Raw genomic sequence first — 25,348 nt, 5'->3', positions numbered from 1 at the left:
GCCGCTGTCCGGCCTCTCCCCGGTCGTCGCGCAGCATGGCCAGTCGAGTCGGGGGCGGAGCCAGCATCCTGCACTGAAAACACTGCCGGGACGTCTGCACATGCGCACTGGAGTCGATTCACGATGTCCACGCATGCACAGTAGCGCTGAAAGTTGGCAATCGGCCATTTTTAAAGGGATATGTAGCTGCTTGAGTTTTGGTGCCAGAAGGAGTGCTGTGGAATGAAATTAACTGCTGAATTCAAGAAGCAGTGCTCTGTGTGTTAATATCAATGCTGCATGCCAGCAGAAGTGCCAGAAGGAGTGCTGTTTTTCCGAAAATCATTGTTGCATGCAAAATAAGGACTGTTTGGAAAAATCACTGTGTGTCTAAGAGCAATGGAAAAGTGCTGTGTCAATACAGCAATGCAACAACGTGCACCAAGAACGAAGAATTTCTTGCATGACGAAGTGGAAATACTAGTTAATGTCAGTGAGAACAGATGGCAGGAGAGGTCGCACAAAAGTACCACCCAAAGAAATGAAGAAACACTGGAACCAAGTTGCAGAAGATTACTGCGCAATGGTGAACACCAAGAGATCTGGAAGCCAGTGTAAAAAGAAATGGCAGGACCTTGGTCAAGTAGTTACTGCAAGTAATATTTTCATTTATTCAATGCAATTGCAATTGTCAATGTGACCAGCTGCATATGCCCTACCCAGCAGAAAGACACCCTCTCTAAAAAGTCCCACAACAAAAGGGAAAGAACTCGAACAGCAGGAGGCCCGCCAAATCTGCACCTACTGACACCCTTGGAAGAGAGGATCGCTGCTTTGATGGGTCCTACCTGGAGAAAAGCAATCAGTATCTTACAAGCTGGGCCCACACGTGAGGGAGAGGGCAAGTCCTGAAAATTCATCGTGGCCCTTCAAATCAACTTGCTGCCTGGCCTGCTATGTGTGAGCCTACTCATTCCATCCATCCTGCCCCCTCTTCTGCTGCTAACCATTTGACTGTTGTTATATTTTGCAGAACCTGATGCCAATCGTGAAGATCCAGAAGAAGAGTCAGACGTGGACGCGGATGAGCCTGAGCACGAGAACATCTTACAAGCCAACCCTGCAGACCAACATGGGGGGGCGTGGATGGAGATGGATGAAGGGGACAGTGTTCTACTGAATATGGATGAGGTCGCGTTAATGGAGTTGGTATTGGCAGACCCTTCCATTAGTTCTGGTGCGACATTCCTTGGTTTCCCAGCGTCCGAGGTTGCGGGTCCCAGTGGTGGTGGGATGCAGCATGGAACACCCAAGTCCCCACCGTCCGAGGTTGCAGGTCCCAGTGGTGGTGGGATGCAGCATGGAACACCCAGGGCCCCATCGTCCCAGCCTGCACCTCCCACTGGGGTGCAGCGAGGCAGACCCAGGGTGAGGGGAAGGGGAAATCAACCACGCTCTCCTGAGATGCAGGATGCATTGAGTGGGGAAAGCACTAACCTTACCCGATCACTCGTGGACACCATCAATGGAGTGAGTGATGAGGTAGCGGGACTGTCGGGAGAAGTAACAGTAATCGCATGGGAAATGGGAACGATATCCGGGAACATCAGTGAGGGAATAGTGTCCATGAGGGAGGGAATATCAGAGGTACTAGAAAGGACGACACTGGCCACGAGGGAGGGAATGTCAAGAGTTAGTGGAAATGAACAAGGGAACACGTGCGCCATTGACAGAATCAACTGCCAATCCCCACACCAGCCTCTGAAGAGACCCAACTTTAGAGGTGATCTTAAAATTTGTGATCTTAGAATGTAAGTGTTTTCAAATTGAAAGTTTTTCGTAAGTTATGTAACTTTACAAGTTTATAAGTGATCTTAAAGAGTCATATTAAAGTAAAGTTTGATAGAAGAAGAATTTTATTACACTAAAGTACATTGTAAACTTTTGAATAAAATATATTTTACATTAAAATTGAATCATGTTTCATTAACACAACATTTAGGAACAGCTCCAAAAAATAAACATGTCCATGCAGAATAGTTGTCGCTGAGCCCTCAGGCATCAGTGAAGTGTTCACGGATGAGTTGCTGGCGCAAGGCTCGAGCAATCATTAAAGGAACACGATGGCCCGCCCTCCTCAGACGTCGTGCTCCGGCACTTGCATGGCTTCCTCATTCTCGTCATCATCCTCCTCCTGCTCGTCACCTGCATCTTCCAAATCATTATCATCAGCCACTCTTACTGCAGGTGGGTCGTCTTCTTCCATCGGCTGCTGCTGCCTCATGATGGCTAAGTTATGCAGCATGCAGCACACAACAATGAACTGACCGACAATCTCGGGAGTATTGCAAGTAGCCTCCGGAATGGTCCAGGCATCGGAAATGCTGTTTCAAGATGCCAAAGGTCCTCTCTATGATGCTGCGCGTTGTAATGTGCGACATGTTGCATTGATGGTCAGCTTCCGTCCAGGCTACGCATAAGGGCGTCATGAGCCAGGTGGCGAGGCCGTACCCTTTGTCTCCCAGTAGCCAGCTCTGCCCTTCTGGCTGCTGCTCAAACAGGTCAGATATGATGCTGTCACGAAGGATGAACGCATCATGGGTGCTGCCAGGCTATCTTGCATCGACTGACATGATGCGATGCACATTGTCACACACGAGCTGCATATTCACGGACTTGAAGCCTTTTCTATTCCCGAATAGCTCGGCATCCTCCAAAGGTGCTCGCAAGACGATGGGGGTACAATTAATGCAGCCCTGTACCTTTGGGAAGCCAGCAATCTTGAAGAACCCCACAGCCCTGTCATGGATTGCTTGGGCGATTATTGGGAACTTGATGAAGTCATTTCTCCACGCATACAATGCAGCAGTGACCTGGCGAATGGAGACATGTATTGCATGTTGAGAGATGGCGCACACATCTCCAGTTGTAGCTTGAAATGATCCCGAGGCATAGAAGGAAGGTGCAGCTATAACCTTCACTTCAACTGACAAAGCAGTCCACCTGCCGCTTCGCGGCTGTAAGTCTGGTCTCAGCAAGTCACAGATCTCACGGACAACTTCTCTGTGGAAACGCAGCCTTCTGACACACTCTGCATCACTCAGGTCCAGTTACGAACAGCTGACTCAAAATTGCCGAGGTGGGAAAGGCCTCCTGCCCAGCAGCTTACGGGCTTTGATGTTCTTGATGTAATGAGCTCCAATCAATTGTCTCCTACACAGCACAATGATGCAGAATGCTCGCAAAAGATATGGCATTGATATTATTGCCCCCATAGTTAAAGCTAAACTTTCAAGGGTCAAAATGGCAGGAAAGCAGGCAGCACAGCACAGCACAGGTTCGCAGTTCTCTGTCTGTCTGTCTGTCTGTCTCTCTCTCTCTCTCCCCCTCCCCCCCCCCAAAGGTCTTTTGTCCTCTTCCCCTCAAGTCATGTGACCTCTCTCTCTCTCTCTCTCTCTCTCACTCTCTCTCTCTCTCTCTCCCCCCACCCCACCTCAGCCTGAGTTTGCTTCCTGCAGCCTGTGTGTGCTCCGATGTCGGCAGTTTCCGCCCCTATCCCTGGCCAAGTGGCCTCCCGGTACGTTGTTGTCCTGCACCTATCCCAGGCCGAGTGGCCTCCCGCACCGGCCGGCCCGCTGCCTTCCCGGGCCAAGTTTTCAGATGAAAGTAGGACTTAATTTTATTTTTTACTTGTTCTTGAATGCTTATTACTTTTTGTGCTTTGATTAGTTGTATTGTAAGTCTTGGTGCTTTAAGTGCAGGTCCTCTCTGCTTGCCTTCCCGCCCCATCCCAGGCCAAATGGCCTCCGATATATCTATCTGCGCTGATTTCTTAACTCTCTGCAAGTGTTTTCTGAAGTGAACACATACGCTGGCCTAAGTAGATTTGGAGTAACTAATAGCTGGGCAAAGTGGCCTAAATGGCCAAAACTGGCGTTGGTGGCTGGTAATGCCCCCTTTTGAGAAAAAAAAGTAAACTAAAAAAATCCTAACTAATTCACTTACACTGGCAAAATGGGGATTTTTAAGATACTCCAGAAAAAGCAAGTTGCTCCAAAAAAAACGGAGCAACTCCTGGCCAAAATTGAACCAGTTATCACTAACAGCAGGAAATATTGCTCTCAATTACAATGGGATTATCCACCTGTCCATGGTATATGGAGCATATCTTCATTCCCAGGTGACTAGTTCATTGGAGTACTGCTAGATTATCATCCATAGATGTGAGCTTTCCAATTCTTCAGAAAAAAATTAACATTGGTATACCTAAAGATGCCCCTTTGGTTAAGTTATATTCCCTGCTCCATTATTTGCAAGGCCTTGACCTGAACTATAACCCCATTTCTTTGGCAGCAAACGCTCCTGTGACGAGGTAACTGAAAATAAGAGCTTGTGGCAGAGATCGTGTACATGCGGGAGAGAAAGAGGTAAATTGCTCAAGAATGCGCAATTGAGAGCGAGCGCACACAGATAGTGCTCACAGATGAGAGGAAAAAATGGAAGAGAACATTAGAGCGAGCACAAGCTCACACCTGCTTCCAGCATCATAAGAACAAAAGAAATAGGAACAGGATTAGGCCATTTGACCCCTCGAGCCTGCTCCTGCAATAAGATCATGGCTGAGTTGATCTTGGCATCAACTCCACTTCCCGGCCCGTTCCCCATAACCCTCGATCTCTTATCGCTCAAAAATCTGTCTATCTCCATCTTAAATATATTCAATGACCCAGCCTCCACAGTTCTCTGGGGTAGAAAATTCCAAAGATTCATGACCCACTCAGAAGAGATTTCTCCTCATTTCCATTTTAATTGGGAGACCCTTATTCTGAAACTATGCTCCTTAGTTCTAGATTCGCCCATGAGGGGAAACATCCTCTCTGCATCCACCCTGTCAAGCCCCTTCAGAATCTTGTACGTTTCAATAAGATCACCTCACATTCTTCTAAACTCCACTGAGTATAGGCCCAACCTGCTCAACCTTTCTTCATAAGACAACCCCTTTATCTCAGAAATTAACCTCGTGAACCTTCTCTGAACTGCCTCCAATGAATGTATATCCCTCCTTAAATAGAGACTAAAACTGTATGCAGGACTCCAGTGTGTGGTATCACCAAGGACCTGCACAGTTGTACCAGGACTTCCCTACTTTTATACTCTATCCCACTTGCAATAAAGGCCAACATTCCATTTGCCTTCCTGATTACTTGCTGCACCTGCATGCAAACTTTTGTGTTTCATGTACAAGGACCCCCAGATCCCTCTGTACCACCGCATTTTGTAATCTCTCCCCATTTAAATAATAATTTGCTTTTTTACTTTTCCTACCAAAGATAACCTCACATTTTCCCACATTATAGTCCATCTGCCAAATTTTTGCCCACTCACTTATCTCATTGCAGATTCTTTGCATCCTCCTCACAACTTGCTTTCCCATCTATCTTTGTATCAACAAATTTATTATTACTAACTTTTATTTATAAAGTGCCTTTAACATAGTAAAACGTCCCAAGGCACTTCACAGCAGTGTTACAAGACAAAACAGATAAATTTGACACCGAGCCACAAAAGAAGGAATTAAGGCAGATGATCAAAAGCTTGGTTAAAGAGGTAGGTTTTAATGAGCGTCTTAAAAGAGGTAGAGAGGCGGCAAGGTTTAGGGATGGAGTTCCAGAGCTTAGGGCCCAACAGCTGAAGGCACGGCCACCGATAGTTGAACAGTTATAATGAGGGATGTTCAAGAGGGCAGAATTTGAGGAGCACAGACAACTTTTTGGATTGTGAGGCTGAAAATTTGGCTATTTTACACTCGGTCCCTTCATCCAAGTCATTAATATAGATTGTAAATGGTTGAGGTCTCAGCACTGATCCCTGTGGCACCCCACTAGTTACAGTTTGCCAACCTGAAAATGACCCATTTATCCCGACTCGGTTTTCTATTAGTTAGCCAATCCTCTATCCCTGCTAATATATTACCCCCAATCCCATGAGCTTTTATCTTGTGCAGTAACCTTTTATGTGGCATCTTATCGAATGCCTTCTGGAAATCCAAATACATGACATTTACTGGTTTGCCCTTTATCCACCCTGCTCGTTACATCCTCAAAGAACTCCAGCAAATTTGTCAAACATGATTTCCCTTTCATAAAACCATACTGACTCTGCTTGACTACATTATGATTTTCTAAATGTCCTGCTACTATTTCCCTAATAATGGACTCCAGCATTTTCCCAACGACAGATGTTAGGCTAACTAGTCTCTAGTTTATTGTTTTCCGTCTCCCTCCTTTCTTAAATAGGGGCGTTACATTTGCGGTTTTCCAATCCATTGGGACCGCTCCAGAATCCAAGGAATTTTGATAGATTACAACCAATTGCATCCACTATCTCTGCAGCCACTTCTTTTAAAACCCTAAGATGCAGGCCATCAGGTCCACTTTTAGTCCCATTAGTTTGCCTAGTACTTTTTCTCTAGTGATAGTGATTGTTTTAAGTTCCCCCCTCCCAATAGCCCCTTTATCAATTATTGGAATGCTTTTAATGTCATTTACCGTGAAGACTGATACAAAATATTTGTTCGAAGTCTCTGCCACTTCCTTGTTTCCCATTATCAAGGCACCAAAATACTTAGTGAACGCAGGTAAGCTGTTACAAGCAGCAGGCTTGCAAGTAACAGGAGAAAACTTTATTCTAGTCTATCAGCATCCACAGCACGAGTAGAATAAGTTTACTTCTTCACAATTGATTACTGTAGGGCTAGGGAATAAAAGAATATAGATTGCATTATGCAAGTAGCTGTTCTCTGCTTAGTGATGGGTTTAATTCAGATTTTGTTCCCACAGGCAACAGTTGCTTGTTTTTCTGAGTTCTCCTACTTCTTTCCAGGTACAAGCTGTGCAGTAAATATACGATGCATTTAAGGGGATGCTAGCAATGTTCCCTGTAATTTTGGGGGGGCTGCTTGGCCCATTCAAAATTTTGTGCAAGCGCAGTTTTCCTACTTAAAAGCCAGCAAGCCAGCTGTGAGAGACCCATGGAGCGCTGCACAGCTTAAAGGGAACATTGGATGCTAGATTAACACGAGGGAGAAAGGAGCATCATTAGTTATGCTGATAGGGTTAGATATAGGAGGAGGAACATTGGTTTCCGTGCCATACTTTCTAAGTAATTCTGTGTTAAAAAGAATCGAAGAGACACGAGGTGGCAGGTCATGATAGCCTGAGATACGCAAAACTCAAAACTTCAGTAAAAATGACAGATGCTGTCTACTAAGCGATTTACCACTTGCAAAACGAGGTACAGTGGGTCTACCAAATACTCAGCCTCTTACTCCAACAGAGCCAGCAAATAGTTTTGAAAGAAAGTTACAATCATATAGGAACATTGGCTGGTTCAGAATCAAATTTAAAACCTAAACAGCAGTTACACGATGAACAAATGCCTCAACCGTTTAAGTACTTAATCTGGACTTTGTACGATGATTGGCAGTGACTTTCTGCCAACAAGTGGTAAGCCATACGGAGATAATTGGCCATACAGAGATAATTGGAATGTCACATCACAGCAGGTGAACATCTTGGATTTGGCAGTGTGTGAACCTTAATGTTTGAGACGTTTCCAGGTACCAACAGGCAAATTACAAATCTCTGGTCAAGCTGGTCACCTGAGAAGCCATGCTGTCAACTAAGAGTTTTACAAGTTGCTCTATTATATCTGGCCTGCTGGCTTTAATTTGATAGTGGTTAATTGTTGCTTAAGACTAGAATGTCAGAGAAGCAGGCCAATGGTAACTGTGGTTTCTTCCACCTGAATCCTGTATATTGCTCTGGGTATCAGAAAATTGAAAGAATGTAGACAGAAACCTCTAGTTGCAGTTATCTCAAGGCACACAGCCTAGCTGAGTCCACTCCTGTTCCAGAACCCATGTAACAAACTGTTTTGAAGTTTGCTATGACTGTTGTTAGAAAGCTTCACTTGTCAAAGATGACTAAAAGAAATAACTTGTATTTCTATAGCGCCTTTCACGACCTCAGGAGCAAAGTGCTTTACAGCAAATTAAGTGCATCTGAAGTAGTCACTGGTGTATTATCAGCACAAACATCTCCTTGTGTGGCTCGGTATCAAATGTTGTTCTGTGTTCTGCGAAGCGCCGAGAGACGTTTTAACATATCAAAGGTGCTATATAAATGCAAGTTGTTATGATTTTGTTGTAATGTAGGAAGCTATGGTCGCGGGGTTGGAGATCATATATTAGCATGGATACAGGATTGGCTAACTAACAGGAAACAGAGTCGAGATAAATGGATCATTTTTCGGTTGGCAAATAGTAACTTGTGGGGTGCCACAGGGATCGGTGCTGGGGCCTCAACTATTTACAATCTATATTAATGACTTGGATGAAGAGACTGAGTGTAATGTAGCCAAGTTTGCTGATGATACAAAGATTGCAACGGAACACGGTGGACGGCAGTTAATTGATGAACGAGGAGGCGTGGTGGGAAGAGGAAAAATATATCTCGAAAATTGATCAGGGCAACACGGGAACGAGTAAAAGTGAGGTGAGAAGCGTTTTTTCTCGGTTGAGCTCGGTCGGTGATCCGCTTTGGCCAAGTGACTGGGCCTCAGGCCATTAGCTCGAGCGCTGCCCGCGCACCCTGCCTGAGGGAGAGGCCGGGGTTTGACACGGGGCCGCTGTGTCTGTGAGGTGTGTGTGTGTGTGTGTGTGTGTGTGTGTCTCTGTGTGGGGGAGATGATCCATTCGCTCCGCAGGGCGGCAGTTGGTTTTGTTGAATCGTTTCTCAATGTGTTTGAGCAGCTGTTCGCAAGCCGGCCCGTGCCCGCGGTTTGATCTTTGGCGCCATTTCTGCGCCGCCAGCCAATGGGGGTTCTTTGCTTAGTGGGCCAATGGGGGCTCTCTGATTACTTGGCCAATGGAGGCTCGTTGCTTAGTGGGCCAATGGAGGCTCGTTGCTTAGTGGGCCAATGGGGGCCCGCCGGTTACTTGGCGAATGGGGGGGCTCTTTGGTTAGTGGGCCAATGGGGGGGCTCTCTGATTAGTAGACCAATGGGAACCCACTGCATACTCGGCCAATGGGGGCCTGCTGGTTACTCGGCCAGTGGGGGGTCCTCTAGTTAGTGGACCAATGGGATCCCCCACCGGTCAGTGGGCCAATGGGGAAGCCACTATTTTAGGGCACAAGTTTGGCCAAGTGACAGTGTCACGGGGCAGCTGCCCGCCATCAAACTATTGAAGGCTTCATATATTTTTTGTTTATATTTTGCGTATATATTTATCTTTAATATCTGTTTATAATGTACAATATTTTTTTTTTATTTGTTCCTGGTATGTGGGCATCGCTGGCAAGGCCAGCATTTATTGCCCATCACTAATTGCCCTCGAGAAGATGGTGATGAGCCGCCACCTTGAACTGTTGCAGTCCGTGAGGTGAAGGTACTGTTTCCCACAGTGCTGTTTGGAAGGGAGTTGCAGGATGTTGACCCAGCAACGATGAAAGAGCAGTGATATATTTCCAAGTCAGGGCAATGTGTGACTTGGAGGGGAACTTGGAGATGATGGTGTTCGCATGCACCTGCTGCCCTTGTCCTTCTAGGTGGTAGAGACTGCGGGTCTGGAAGGTGCTGTGGAAGATATATATATATGGCACAGAAACTGGTCATTTGGCCCAACTGGTCCATGCCGGTGTTTATGCTCCACACGAGCCTCCTCCCATCCTCTTTATCTAACCTCATCAACATGAGGGAGTGATCAGCCATGATCTTATTGAATGGCGGTGCAGGCTCGAAGGGCCGAAGGGCCGAATGGCCTACTCTAGCACCTATTTTCTATGTTTCTATGTTTCTATGGGTGGGAAAGAAAATTGTGAGGAGGACACTAAAAAATCTGCAAAAATTTGGCAGATAGAGTATAATGTGAGAAAATGTGAGGTTATCCACTTTGCCAGAAAAAATAGAAAAGCAAATTATAATTTAAAGGCAGAAAAATTGCAAGTGCTGCAGTAAGGAGGGACCAGCATGAAACACAAAATGTTAGTATGCAGGCACAGCAAGTAATTAGGAAGGCAAATGGAATGTTGGCCTTTATTGCAAGGGGGATAGAGTATATAAGCAGAGGAGTCCTGCTCCAACTGTACAGGGATTGGTGAGACCACACCTAGAGTACTGACTACAGTTTTGGTCTCCATATTTAAGGCAGGATATACTATACTTGCATTGGAGGCTGTTCACAGAAGGTTCACTAAGTTGATTCCAGAGATGAGGGGGAGGGGATTGACTTATAAAGATAGGTTGAGTAGGTTAAGGTTAAGGTTAAGTAGGTTACATCAGAACATCAAAAATAGAAGCAGTAGTAGGCCATAGCTCCTAGGGGGGAGTGTTTGCTAGTGCTGTTGGGGAGGAGTTAAACTAATATGGCAGAGGGGTGGGAACCTATGCAGGGAGGCAGAGGGAAATAAAAGGGAGACAGAGGCAAAAGATAGAGAGGAGAATAGTAAAAGTGGAGGGCAGAGAAACCCAAGGCAAAAAACAAAGGGGCCACATGACAGCAAAATTCTAAAGGGGCAAAGTGTGTTAAAAAGGCAAAGAGTATTCGGAATAAGGTGGATGAATTAACTGCGCAGATAGCAGTTAATGGATATGATGTAATTGGCATCACAGAGACATGGCTCCAGGGTGACCAAGCTGGGAACTCAACATCCAGGGGTATTCAACATTTCGGAAGGTTAGACAGAAAGGAAAAGGAGGCGGGGTGGCATTGCTGGTTAAAGAGGAAATTAATGCAATAGTAAGGAAGGACATTGGCTTGGATGATGTGGAATCAGTATGGGTGGAGCTACGGAATACCAAAGGGCAGAAAACACTAGTGGGAGTTGTGTACAGGCCACCAAACAGTAGTAGTGAGGTTGGGGACAGCATCAAACAAGAAATAAGGGATGTGTGCAATAAAGGTACAGCAGTTATCATGGGCGACTTTATTTTACATATAGATTGGGCTAACCAAACTGGTAGCAATACGGTGGAGGAGGATTTCCTGGAGTGTATTAGGGATGGTTTTCTTGACCAATATGTCGAGGAACCAACTAGAGAGCTGGCCATCCTAGGCTGGGTGATGTGTAATGAGAAGGGACAAATTAGCAATCTTGTTGTGCGAGGCCTGTTGGGGAAAAGTGACCATAATATGGTAGAATTCTTTATTCAGGTGGAGAGTGACACAGTTAATTCAGAGACTAGGGTCCTGAACTTAAGGAAAGGTAACTTCGTTGGCATGAGGCGTGAACTGGCTAGAATAGACTGGCAAATGATATTTAGGGTTGACGGTGGATAGGCAATGGCAAACATTTATAAATCACATGGATAAACTTCAACAATTGTGCATCCCTGTCTGGAGTAAAAATAAAACAACCGTGGCTCAACCGTGGCTAACAAGGGAAATTAAGGATAGTGTTAGATCCAAGGAAGAGGCATATAAATTGGCCAGAAAAAGCAACAAACTTGAGGACTGGGAGAAATTTAGAATTCAGCAGAGGAGGACAAAGGGTTTAATTAGGAGGGGGAAAATAGAGTATGAGAGGAAGCTTGCTGGGAACATACAAACTGACTGCAAAAGCTTCTATAGATGTGTGAAGAGAAAAAGATTAGTGAAGACAAACGTAGGTCCCTTGCAGTCGGACTCAGGTGAATTTATAATGGGGAACAAAGAAATGGCAGACCAACTGAACAAATACTTTGGTTCTGTCTTCATGAAGGAAGTCACAAATAACCTTCCGGATGTACTAGGGGACCGAGGGTCTAGTGAGAAGGAGGAACTGAAGGATATCCTTATTAGGTGGGAAATTGTGTTAGGGAAATTGATGGGATTGAAGGCCGATAAATCCCCGGGGCCTGATTGTCCGCATCCCAGAGTACTTAAGGAAGTGGCCCTAGAAATAGTGGATGCATTGGTGATCATTTTCTAACAGTCTATCGACTTTGGATCAGTTCCTATGGACTGGAGGGTAGCTAATGTAACACCACTCTTTAAAAAAGGAGAGAGAAAATGGGTAATTATAGACCGGTTAGCCTGACATCAGTAGTGGGGAAAATGTTGGAATCAATTATTAAGGATGAAATAGCAATACATTTGGAAAGCAGTGACAGGATTGGTCCAAGTCAGCATGGGTTTATGAAAGGGAAATCATGCTTGACAAATCTTTTGGAATTTTTTTGAGGATGTAACTAGTAGATAGGACAAGGGAGAACCAGTGATGTGGTGTATTTGGACTTTCAAAAGGCCTTTGACAAGGTCTCACATAAGAGATTGGTGTGCAAAATCAAAGCACATGGTATTGGGGGTAATGTACTGGCGTGGATAGAGAATTGGTTGGCAGACAGGAAGCAGAGAGTCGGGATAAATGAGTCCTTTTCGGAATGGGAGGCAGTGACTAGTGGAGTGCCGCAGGGCTCAGTGCTGGGACCCCAGCTCTTTACAATATATATTAATGATTTGGATGAAGGAATTGAGTGCAATATCTCCAGGTTTGCAGATGACACTAAATTGGCTGGTGGTGTGAGCTGTGAGGAGGATGCTAAGAGGCTGCAGGGTGATTTGGACAGGTTAGGTAAATGGGCAAATGCATGGCAGATGCAGTATAATGTGGATAAATGTGAGGTTATCCACTTTGGGGGCAAAAACACAAAGGCAGAATATTATCTGAATGGCGGCAGATTAGGAAAAGGGGAGGTGCAACGAGACCTGGGTGTCATGGTTCATCAGTCATTGAAAGTTGGCATGCAGGTACAGCAGGTGGTGAAGAAGGCAAATGGTATGTTGGCCTTCACAGCAAGGGGATTTGAATATAGGAGCAGGGAAGTCTTGCTGCAGTTGTACAGGGCCTTGGTGAGGCCTCACCTGGAATATTGTGTTCAGTTTTGGTCTCCTAATCTGAGGCAGATCGTGCTGGCTATTGAGGGAGTGCAGCGAAGGTTCACCAGACTGATTCCAGGGATGGCTGGAAGGACATATAAGAGACTGGATCAACTGGGTCTTTATTCACTGGAGTTTAGAAGGATGAGAGGGGATCTCGTAGAAACATAAGATTCTGACTGGACTAGACAGGCTAGATGCGGGAAGAATGTTCCCGATGTTGGGGAAGTCCAGAACCAGCGGACACAGTCTTAGGATAAGGGGCAGGCCGTTTAGGACTGAGATGAGGAGAAACTTCTTCACTCAGAGTTGTTAACCTGTGGAATTCCCTGCTGCAGAGAGTTGTTGATGCCAGTTCATTGGATATATTCAAGAGGCAGTTAGATATGGCCCTTACGGTTAAGGGGATCAAGGGGTATGGAGAGAAAGCAGGAAAGGGGTACTGAAGGAATGATCAGCCATGATCTTATCGAATGGCGGTGAAGGCTCAAAGGGCCGAATGGCCTACTCCTGCATCTATTTTCTATGTTTCTATATTCTATTCCCTTTGCAATAAAAGCCAAGATTCTATTGGCCTTCCTGATCACTTTTGTGCTTCATGCACCAGGACCTCAGGTCCCGATGCACTGCAGCACTTTGCAATTTTTCTCGGTTTAAATATCATGCTCTTCAATTTTTTCTGCCAAAGGGCATAACCTCACACTTTCCAATATTATATTCCATTCGCCAAATTTTTGTCCACTCACTTAGCCTGTCTATGTCCTTTCGCAGGTTTTTTTTATGTCCTCCTCACACATTGCTTTTCCTCCCATCTTTGTATCGTCAGCAAACTTGGCTACATTACACTTGGTCCCTTCTTTCAAATCGTTAATATAGATTGTAGATAGTTGGGAGTCCCAGCACCGATCCCTGCAGCACCCCACTAATATCTGATTGTCAACCCGAGAATGAACCGTTTATCCCGACTCTGTTTTCTGTTAGCGAATCCTCTATCCATGCTAATATATTACTCCCAATCCCGTGAACTTTTATTTTGTGCAGTAACATTTTATGTGGCACCTTGTCAAATGCCTTCTGGAAGTCCAAATATATCATTTGCAGTTTTCCAATCTGCTGGGACCTCCCCAGAATCCAGGGTATTTTGGTAAATTACAACCAATGCATCCACAATCCCTGCAGTTACTTCTCTTAAGACCCTGGGATGCAAGCCATCAGGTCCAGGGGATTTATCTGCCTTTAGTCCCATTACCGAGTATCATCTCCTTAATGATTGTGATTGTGCTAAGTTCCTCCCCTGCTATAGCCCCTTGACTATCCACTGTTGGAATATTTTTAGTGTCCTCTACCGTAAAGACTGATACAAAATATTTGTTTAGAGTTTCTGCCATCTCCATGTTCCTTGGTCTCGTCCTCGAAGGGACCAACATTTACTTTAGCCACTCTTTTCCTATATCTGTAGAAACTCTTGCTATCTGTTTTTATATTTCGTGCTAGTTTATTTTGAGAGTCTAACTTCCCTTTTTTAAATCATTCTTTGCTAGCTTTTAAGAACTTCCCAATCTTCTGTCCTCCCACTAATTTTGGCCACTTTATAGACCCTTGTTTTTAAATTGGATACTATCCTTTATTATTTCTTGTTAGCCACGGATAGCTATAATTTCTTTTACACCCTTTCCTCCTCACTGGAATATATTTTTTGAGAGTTATGAAATAACTCCTTAAATGTACGCCTCTGTTCATCAACCGTCCTACACTTTGATCTATTTTCCTCTACCGCGGTTGGCTACCACTTTAGCCAACTCTGCCCTCATACCTTTGTAGTCTCCTTTATTTAAGCTTAGTACGCTGGTTTGAGATCCAACTTTCTTGCCCTCCATCTGAATTTGAAATTCAACCATGCTATGATCGAATTTGAAATTCAACCATGCTATGATCACTCATTCCAAGGTTGAGCCTATACACATTGGAGTTCAGAAAAATGACAGATAATCTTATCGAAACATATAAAATAATGAGGGGGCTCAACAGGGTGGATGCAGAGAGGATATTTCCACTCATAGGGGAAACTAAAACTAGGGGACATAGTCTCAGAATAAGGGGCCACCCATTTAAAACTGAGATGAGGAGGAATTTCTTCTCTGAGGGGGCTGTAAATCTATGGAATTCTCTGCCCCAGAGAGCTATGAAGGCTGGGTCATTGAATATATTTAAGGCGGAGATAGACAGATTTTTGAGCGATAAGGGAATAAAGGGTTATGGGGAGCGGGCAGGGAAGTGCAGCTGAGTCCAAGATCAGATCAGCCATGATCTTATTAAACGGTGGAGCAGACTCAAGGGGCCAAATGCTTTTTATGTGCAACTCATGAAGAAACTATTTATGAAATTGGATAATCCATTCCTTCAATCCGTTGCATCTTCTATATTCTAGAACCGATCTTTTTTCCGATCTCCTCCTTAGTTTCTCCTGCGTGTGAAATCTCACATACTTTCACAAGAACTTTGCAGAATTCAGATGTGGGGGGAGGAATTAATTACACACATTGGAACATGGAGGCTCTTCACATGGATTCACTGGAGCCAGCAAGAATCACTGAGCACTAATCGAGCAAGAATCCGGCCCAATTCAAGGGTGCCAAGGTCAATTGTGGCACTTGGATAACTCAGCACGCACTGGTCATCAAACCTGAATCTTTCTTGATCCATTTGGCTCAGCATTCCTGTGATAAACACGCTGAACCATCAAGGGACCCTCAAACAGCTTGCTTATTAACAGCCCCAGAAAATTATTCATCAGGTCTCTCTGCCATGAATTTCCAATCAGCTGTGGTTTTGAATGGCATCCTCTCATGGATTGTTGTGGGGTATGAAATGCAATGGCTCTCAAGTAGCTTTTCTCTCTTTCCAAATTTCAAAGTACAGCACAACAAGTACAAGCTCATCTGCAGTGGCATAACTGCAGATGAGAAATGTTCAGAGTCATTACTGAAAGATAACTGCACGGTATTCTCCAAATAAAATTGAAGATGGAACATAAATTTAAAATATATTTTCCACGTATTAAAATTTTCACAGTAAAATGAAAGGTTAGCAAAGAATATGGAAAATAGCTATTCAATTACATTTTCAATTTGTGCCTTTCTTTGCTACATCATTGCAAATATGTTATAGGGTCTAACTTAAATGCAAATATTCCTTTTTAAAAAATGCTTTTCTGTTAACATTTGTGGTCAAGGCAATAGGCCCTAAATTGATTACATGTTCAACAGCCTGTATTATCAAGCTGTCCCAGTTCAGACAGATGTAGATTAAAATTCCCTCGGTTCTTGCCGAGTAATTACCTTATGCTGCACCCATGTGACACTTGCGTGTTCTACACCAGCTAACTTTTGAATATTTGTGCTAATTATGACAATTTTGTGCTGTGGGCTTGTGCCCAAGACAATTGACAGTAACCAAACTTATCTTTCACTGTACAATTAAAAAGGCAGAGAAAGGAGACTTTAATTTACTGTTTGCTTTTCATGCACGGGCATCTGGTATCTCCATCTCAGAGTGAGGCAATGGTGAACATATAACATGCTGAACACCAGGATCTAACGTATCCTTAAATTTGTCTTTAGCAAATGAAGTCTCAATAGTTAAGTATCCTGAGCAATCCAGGAAATCCTCTCTTCCGCAGAGAAAGGAAGAAGAAATGGTTAAATCCTGATATGGCCAGAATCTTTTGAGGTTGCACAATCTGGTGGATTTCAGCACATTACGCACCAAGTTCCCAGGCCTGGAATCAATTGAGCCTCAAGGGTGATGATTTGCAAAAAGTGTAGGGAGACTGCATAGATTATACGCTGTTTGCTTCAAAGGTGCTTATTTCCTGTCCCAAACAGGATGCACTATTAGTATGGCCCCAAGTTTCCACATGATTTGCGCCTGATTTTTAGGAGCAACTGGTGGAGAACGGACTATCTTAGAAATCGCAATTCTCCACATTTTTTTTTCTGCAGTTCTAGTCAGTTAGAATAGTTTCACTTTGGAACAGAATTTTTTCTTCAAAAGGGGGCGTGTCCGGCCACTGACACCTGATTTCAAAGTTTCCAGTGAAAACGTACTTCAAACTAACTTAGAATGGAGCAAGTGAAGATTTTTGTAGAACTGAAAAAACCTTGTCTACACATTAAAAAATCAGGCGCAGGTTACAAATTAGGCGTCCAGAACAAGATGGGGAAGGGAAGTCATTAAATTCTACAATAAATCCTTATTTATACTTATACAAATATTATACAAATAAATCCAACCTGAATAAACATTTATAAGCAAAGAAAAGATTAAATAAACCATCTTCCTACCTGTGTGAAAGTGCTTCAGCCAGAGAGAATGCTGCAGGAAGCCTCACAATTTGAGGCAGCCGTTCGTTCCCGACGGCAGGGGGGGAGGAGGCAGCCGTTCCCGACGGCGGATGGGGGGGGGGGGGGGGGAGGGAGGAGGGAGGGAGGGCCCGACCGACCACAGCGGGGGGGGTGGGAGGGAGTGAGTGAGGGCCTGACCGACGCAGCGGGGGGAGAGGCAGCCGTTCCCGACGGGGGGGGGGGCGGGGCAGTGAGAAGGCTGCAAGAAGCCTCAGTGCTAATCATGGAAGGGCAATGTGCTTTTATTAAAAAATGTTCAAAAATTAAACAGCTACAAAGAACTACAAAAATGGCCGACTGCCAATGTTTCCTTCACACTGCGCGTGCGCGAACGCTCCAACGCGCACGTGCAGGGTTGCCGGCAGGAAAAAAAACTAATTTAAATGGTACCCGCCCCCTTCCACTTACAAAATCGGCGCGAGTGGTAGGCTCCGCCCCCCTGGGCGCCGCGCCAAGCTGCCATGGAGCTGCAGGGCGCTCCAGAATCGCGCGTTTTTTTTCCGGCGCCGTTTTCAGCGCGAAAAACGGGCGCCCAGCTTGGAGGGGCGCCCGTTTTGTAGCGTGTGGAAACTTGGGGCCAATATGTCTACCCAGGTGTGAAACCTAAGATCAAGCATGACCTGCAACAACTCATTACAGCAATTTTCTGTACTGATTGCTAATTAAGCATGCTTAGGGCTTCTTCTCATAAATGCAACAAAGCCAACTCATGGAAAAGGGTGACGCATTCCTCGATTGACGCTGGAGTTACTTATTTAGCATCTTTATTAGGGACAACAATGTAGACTTACGCAAACACTGACATCAATGTAAATTATAAACTGTTGTTATATTAGTTGAGCGTCCCGAATCCGGCAACCTCGGGACCGAGGCCAAGCCGGTTTTCAGAACGTCTGGGGGTGGGTCGCCAAGCCATCAGCCCCCATCGCCGTGGAGCTGTTCGTGTGGGGCCCCGCTACCGAGGAAGTGTTCGGGCGGGCCAGCCTTGGAGGAACAGTTCGGGCAGGGCTCTGCCATCGTGGAGCTGTTCGGGCGGGTCCCTGCCACCGTGAGGTGTTTGCGGGGGACCCCGCCACCTAGGTGGAGTTCGGGCAGGGCCCCGTCCTCCAGGAGGTGTTTGTGAGGGGCGGGGGGGGGGGGGCACTGCTTAGGAGCTGTTTGGGGAGGGGGATCCCCGCCGCCCAGGAAGTGTTCAGGCGGGCTCTTATGTCGTGGAGCTGTTCAGGTGGGGCCCCGCCGCCTAGGAGGAGTTGGGACGGGCCATGCCAAGGTGCAGTTGTTCGGGTGGGACCCGCCGCCAAGGAAATGTTCAGGCCAGCGGGCCCCGTCGCAGATGAGGTGTTGGGGCGGGCCGGTGAGGAGGCCCCTGAGGTAAGGGCAGTGGCAGCGGGGTAGGCGAGCAGCGGCGGGGTAAGGTCAGCGGCGGCAAGGTGAGGTCCGAGGTCGGGCAGCGGCAGGGCCCCGAGGTAAGTGCAGCAGCGGCGAGCGGGGTGAGACGAGTGGAGGCGAGGCCCGAGGTCGAGCAGCAGCGGGGCAACGAGGTCAGCAGGTCCGGATTCCGGAACATTTTACAGATTCCAGACAACCCTGCCACTAATTGGTCCGGAGTCCGGATTTTGGACGCTCAACCTGTACTACTTGTTTAGCTCGGATCATGGGGACAGCTTTCATGTGGCAGCTTTCAGCATTTATATTATTTATTCCAATAGCTGAATCATTGACCCAGAGAAAAACGGGTTATAATTCTGCTGTCAAGATTAAGTGTGCCTTACATTTTCACAAAAACAGATGTGGATGCCTTGGAGATTGTGAGGAGTAGAGTTTAGGAGGCCAGCTAAGAGGATGCTAAAATGATTAAGCATTGTATCAACAAAGGCATGGCTATGGGTTTCAGCAAAGGTAGGCAGGGATAGGAGTTACGTTTTGGCAGTGAAAATAAATGATTTTAGTAATGGAGTTTGAAGCACAGCTCCGGATTGAGCAGAACACTAAAGGTTTGCACAGTCAGACTGAGCTTGAGTAGCCAGAGAAAAAGGTGGAATCAGAGACAAGGATAAGAGAATAGTGAGAACTAAAGATGATGATTTCAATCTTGCCAATGTTTAGCTGCAGGAAGTTCTTGTTCATCCACAACTTGATGTCACAGAGGCTGTTGGACAGCACAACTGTGGAGTTGAGGCTGATGCCAGTCAGGTAACGCCAAGTGTCCAGCCTTGGCTGAGTGGTAACACTCTCTAGCCTCCGAGTCAGGAGTTTGTTGGTTGAAGTCCCAATCCAGAGACTAGAGCACATAATTGAAGATGACACTTCAGTGCAGTGCTGAGGGAGTGCCACACGGTCTGAGGTGTATTAAGACATTAAACCGAAGTCCCATCTGCCCTCTCAGGTGGACATCTCGCGGCACGATTTCAAATAAGAGCAAGGGAATTCTCTCTGGTGCCAATATTTATCCCTCAACCTACATCGCTAAAATAGATTATCTGACCATTATCTCAACACTTTGTCCGACCTTGCTGTGCGTAAATCAGCTGCTGCATTCCCTACATTACCACAGTGACTACACTTCTAAACTGTCTGTAAAGCGCGATGAAAATTCCTGAGGTTGAGAAAAGTCTTGAAGCCGCTGAATAATGTCATCGAGGGGCAGCATCTAAAATGAGGAAGTGGGTATGGCCAAGGGCGGAATGTTGGGACAGAGTGCAGATAATTGTGCGGCTGCAGGAGCAGGAGCCACTGCAAGTGATTTGCTGGCTACTATGTGGGGCAGGGAAAACTGAAACTACAAGAGGGAAGTGCCAAAGAGAAGGACCAGAGCAGGATGGAGGGTGATTGAAACCGCAAGTTCAAGGCTCCAAAATCACTTATTTTGTTTTTGCTCCAAAAATAATTCTCAGATGTACAATCTTATTTTCTTTCCCACAATCTCTTGGAGGTAATATAGATCAAAAGCCCAACCTTCTGCTGAATGAATATCTTATAGTAACACTGTATATTTAGTAACACATATTTTCTTAACTTTATTACTTTTTTGTTCTTGAGATTTGGGAGATATCAGGAAGGCAGCATTTATTGCCCATGTCTAGGAGCCCTGAAGTGGTGCTGGGCCTTCTACAATAGCTTTTGTTTAAGTTACATAGAATTAGATTACATTGAAATTTCAGCACAGTAACAGGCCGTTTGGCCCAACTTGTCTGTGCCGGCGTTTATGCTCCACATGAGCCTCCTCCCACCCCACATCTCACCCTATCAGCATATCCTTCTATTCCTTTCTCTCTTATGTACTTATTGCGCTTCCTCTTAAAGTTGAGTAGTTTAGTGAAACTTTTTGGTTTTTAACCACAATCCGGAGGATCTCACGGCCATTTTTTTCTACTCTGGTAAATGTAATTTTACAACTTGCCTTGATGGGGATTTGAACTTTTGGGTAGCTCGTCTAGTATCGAAACCACTATATTACTGCACTCTAATAATCATTGCTGTTACCTTCACTGGTAACTCGGATCATTTCCCAAATTGCAAAATACGGTCACAGTAAAAAGAAAATGACGTATTACAAACTGAGATTTATTAAATTCAATGTTGCATATTTTTGAAGACAGTTTTTATGTGCATTGTGTGAGGAACACACCTGAAATTTTGCAAGTGCTGACCCTTGTAATTTTAAGAGCTTTTTTGGTTGCCTTTTATGTGTTTATAACAGAAAGCTGATGGATGGCTGTACCCGGTGAGTACAACATCACAATGGTGTGTAGTAAAAAAAGAGGCATGACCGAGTGCATTTTTCACACTCGAGCTGTTTGATTAATGCTCGAGCTTTTCAATCTTGTACTATAAATAGACAAACCTAGTAAGTTCACTAGAAAATAATTTTAAGAAACTGGAATAGGATATTTAACCCAAAAAGACAGTACCGTTTGACTTGGAATCATAGAATTTTATAGCACAAAATGGGGTCATTCATCCCTTTCCACTTCGTCTGATCCCCGGCCTTTTCTCCATTCCCTTTTAATACCTTATTCAAATATTTAACCAGTTACATTTCAAAAGCCATTATGGATTCTGTTTCTAGTAGGGCATTCCATATCCTAAACACCCTAAAACTGCCTAACCTCTCCTCTCATTCTTGGTGATTATTTTAAATTTTAGTTAAGACCAATGGAAATAATTTTTCCCAATTTACTTCATTAAAATCACATTTAATTTTGAACATCTTTCTTGGATCTCCTCATAGTTTTCTTTGTTCTAATGAAATATCCAAGCACCCATTTCTCTCAAGTCCTTGAACATTTAAATCCCTCCAATCCAGTTTCCACGCCTGCCACAGTACCAAAATGGCTCTCATCAACGTCACAAATGAATGATATCCTTTGTGACTGTGACAAAGGCAAACTATTCCTCTTCATCCTTCTCCACTTGTCTGCAGCCTTTTACACAGTTGACCACTCTATCCTTCGCCAACGCCTCTCCACCATCGTCCAGCTGGGTGGAACTGCACTCGCCTGGTTCCATTCTTATCTATCTAATCGTAGCCAGAGAATCACCTGCAATGGGTTCTATTCTCACCCCCACATTGCAACCTTGGTATCATATTTGACCCTGAAATAAGTTTTTGACCACATATTCGCAACATAACTAAGACCGCCTATTTCCATCTCAGTAACATATGCCCTTGCCTCCACTGCTGAAGCCCTCATCCATGCTTTTGGTACCTCTAGACTTGACTATTCCAACCCAATCCTGGCTGGCCTCCCACATTCTACCCGATGTAAGTTAGAGGTGATCCAAAACTTGGCTGCCCGTGTCCTAACTCGTACCAAGTCCTGCTCACCCCTCACCCCTGTGCTCGCCGACCTACATTGGTTTCCAGTTAAGCAATTCCTCGATTTCAAATTTTTCATTTTCAAATCCCTCCATGGCCTCACCCCTCCCTAATCTCCTCCAGTCCCACAACCGCCCCCCGCCCCCCCCCGGTCCAGAGAAGTCTGCCCTCCTGAGCATCCGTGATTATAATCATTCAATCGTGCCTTCTATTGCCTAGGTCCCAAACCCTGGAACTCCCTGCCTAAACCTCTCCACCTCTCTTTCCTCCTTCAAGACGCTCCTTAAAACCTCTCTCTTTGACCAAGCTTTTGGTCACCTGCGCTAATTTCTACTTATGCAACTCGATGTCAAATTTTTAGCTCCTATGAAGCGTCTTGGGACGTTTTACTATGTTAAAGGTGCTTTTTAATTGCCAGTTGTTTGTTGTTGTTGAAGAATCCCTGTTTCTCTAGTCTCTGAGAATACGTGTATATATTTTATGACTTCTTCATAATTTATCAAAGTATATCATACTTTACTTAAGGGAAAATATATTGCCACATTTGGGATTGTCCATATGTATACATACTGGGAATAATGTGCTTTTGGAGGTCAAGATCATTTGACAATAATCCCAGTGGGACTGGGTTCTTAAAGATGTAGGCCCCAAGTTTCCACATGATTTGCTCCTGATTTTTAGGAGCAACTGGTGGAGAACGGAGTATCTTAAAAATCAGAATTCTCCACATTTAAGTTTTCTGCAGTTCTAGTCAAGTAGAACAGTTTCACTTTTGAACAGAATTTTTTTTTCGGCCACTGACGCCTGATTTGAAAGTTTCCACAGTGAAAACGTACTCCAAACTAACTTAGAATGGAGCAAGTGAAGATTTTTGTAGGCTTGAAAAAACCTTGTCTGCACATTAAAAAATCAGGCGCAGGTTACAAATTAGGCGTCGGGAACGAGGTGAGGTGGGGCGGGGGGGGGGGGTAGCGGGGGGAAGGGAAGTCATTAAATTCTACAATAAATCCTTAGTTATACTTATACAAATATTATACAAATAAATCCAACCTGAATAAAAATTTATAAGCAAAGAAAAGATTAAATAAACCATGTTCCTACCTGTGTGAAAGTGCTTCAGGCAGGCCTTTCAGGCAGCGATTTGCCATCGGGACCGACCAACGGCAGGGGGAGGGAGGGAGAAAGCTGCAAGAAGCCTCAGTGCTTGAGGCAGCCGTTTGCCGTCGGGCCCGACCGATGGCAGGGAGAGAAAGCTGCAAGAAGCCTCAGTGCTGATCATGGAAGGGCAATGTGGTTTTATTAAAAAATGCTAAAAATTGAACAGCTACAAAGAATTTGAATAGTCTCAAACAAGTGCATGTGTCCTGTTTATCACAGTCTATCTTTAATTACAGAATGCACTCCCTCACCCTCACACACAGAAATATCAAGAAAATTAAAATGCAAGCCTTTGCAAGGGTTCAATAAACAAATTTTCACTTTTTCTGCAGCACTTTTTAAAATGGCTGAGTGCCAATGTTTACTTCAGACTGCGCGTGCGCGAACGCTCCAACGCGCACGGTTGCCGGCACGAAAAAAAACTCATTTAAATTGTACCCGCCCTCTCCTACTTACAAAATCGGCGCGAGTGGTAGGCTCCGCCCCCTGTGCGCCGCGCCAAGCAGACATCGAGCTGCAAAGCGCTCGAGAATAGCGCGTTATTTTTCACACGCCATTTTCAGCGCGAGAAACGGGCGCCCAGCTCAGAGGGGCGCCTGTTTTGCCGCGTGTGGAAACTTGGGGCCGTAGTGTCATCTTTCTAGTTATTTAGGACATTGACAAAATCCATAAAATATTTTTCAGTCCCCTAGATTATTTCAATGCATTATGTTGTTTTTGCCATTTCAGGCAGCTATTCAGCAAATACGATACCATTATAACATGGAGAAACAATGTCATTGCAACGATTGGAAAATATATGCTCAGCAGACATTTTATTCAATACTTCAGTTGTGGTCCAAGGAAGGATTAAGTGTTCTAGTTGTGACTAGTTTTGCTTGCAAATCTTTGTTAAATGAATGATGGCACAATTTTGGGTATCTAGAGCATTGTTTTCTCTTAACTGTTTAACATAAGAACATAAGAATTAGGAACAGGAGCAGGCCATCTAGCCCCTCGAGCCTGCTCAGTCATTCAACAAGATCCACTTACCCGCCCGCTCCCCGTAACCCTGAATTCCCTTATTGGTTAAAAATCTATAACTGTGACTTGAATACATTCAATGAGCTAGCCTCAACTGCTTCCTTGGGCAGAGAATTCCAGATTCACAACCCTCTGGGAGAAGAAATTCCTTCTCAACTCAATTTTAAATTGGCTCCCCCGTATTTTGAGGCTGTGCCCCCTAGTTCTAGTCTCCCCAACCAGTGGAAACAACCTCTCTGCCTCTATCTTGTTTATCCCTTTCATTATTTTAAATGTTTCTATAAGATCACCCCTCATCCCTCTGAACTCCAACGAGTAAAGACCCAGTCTACTCAATCTACCATCATTAGGTAACCCCCTCATCTCCGGAATCAGCCTAGTGAATCGTCTCTGTACCCCCTCCAAAGCTAGTATATCCTTCCTTAAGTAAGGTGACCAAAACTGCACGCAGTACTCCAGGTGCGGCCTCACCAATACCCTATACAGTTGCAGCAGGACCTCCCTGCTTTTGTACTCCATCCCTCTCGCAATGAAGGCCAACATTCCATTCGCCTTCCTGATTATCTGCTGCACCTGCAAACTAACTTTTTGGGATTCATGCACAAGGACACCCAGGTCGGGTGGCACCGTTTAATGTTTTATGTTTTGCAGGTGAACTCCAAAAAGAGTTTCATGCACAAGGACCCTCAAGTCCCTCTGCACCACAGCATGTTGTAATTTCTCCCCATTCAAATAATATTCCCTTTTACTCTTTTTTTTCCCCCCCAAGGCAGATGACCTCACACTTTCCGATATTGTATTCCATCTGCCAAACCTTAGCCCATTCGCTTAACCTATCTAAATCTCTTTGCAGCCTCTCTGTGTCCTCTACACAACCCGCTTTCCCACTAATTTTTGTGCCATCTGCAAATTTTGTTACACTACACTCTGTCCCCTCTTCCAGGTCATCTATGTATATTGTAAACAGTTGTGGTCCCAGCACCGATCCCTGTGGCACATCATTAACCACCGATTTCCAACCCGAAAAGGATCCATTTATCCCGACTCTCT

The 25,348-nt window shown here is 44.9% G+C and overlaps 1 protein-coding gene across 1 annotated transcript in view; it reads right to left on the bottom strand.

Annotated features, from left to right (window-relative positions):
- Positions 1-25,348, bottom strand: part of slc25a20 (solute carrier family 25 member 20) — a 443,188-nt gene that overhangs the window by 129,958 nt on the left and 287,882 nt on the right. The window lies entirely within an intron of this gene.

Source organism: Pristiophorus japonicus, chromosome 12 (assembly GCF_044704955.1).
Source record: "Pristiophorus japonicus isolate sPriJap1 chromosome 12, sPriJap1.hap1, whole genome shotgun sequence".
NCBI lineage: Eukaryota > Metazoa > Chordata > Chondrichthyes > Pristiophoridae > Pristiophorus > Pristiophorus japonicus.
This window is presented reverse-complemented; position numbering and strand designations above follow the sequence as displayed.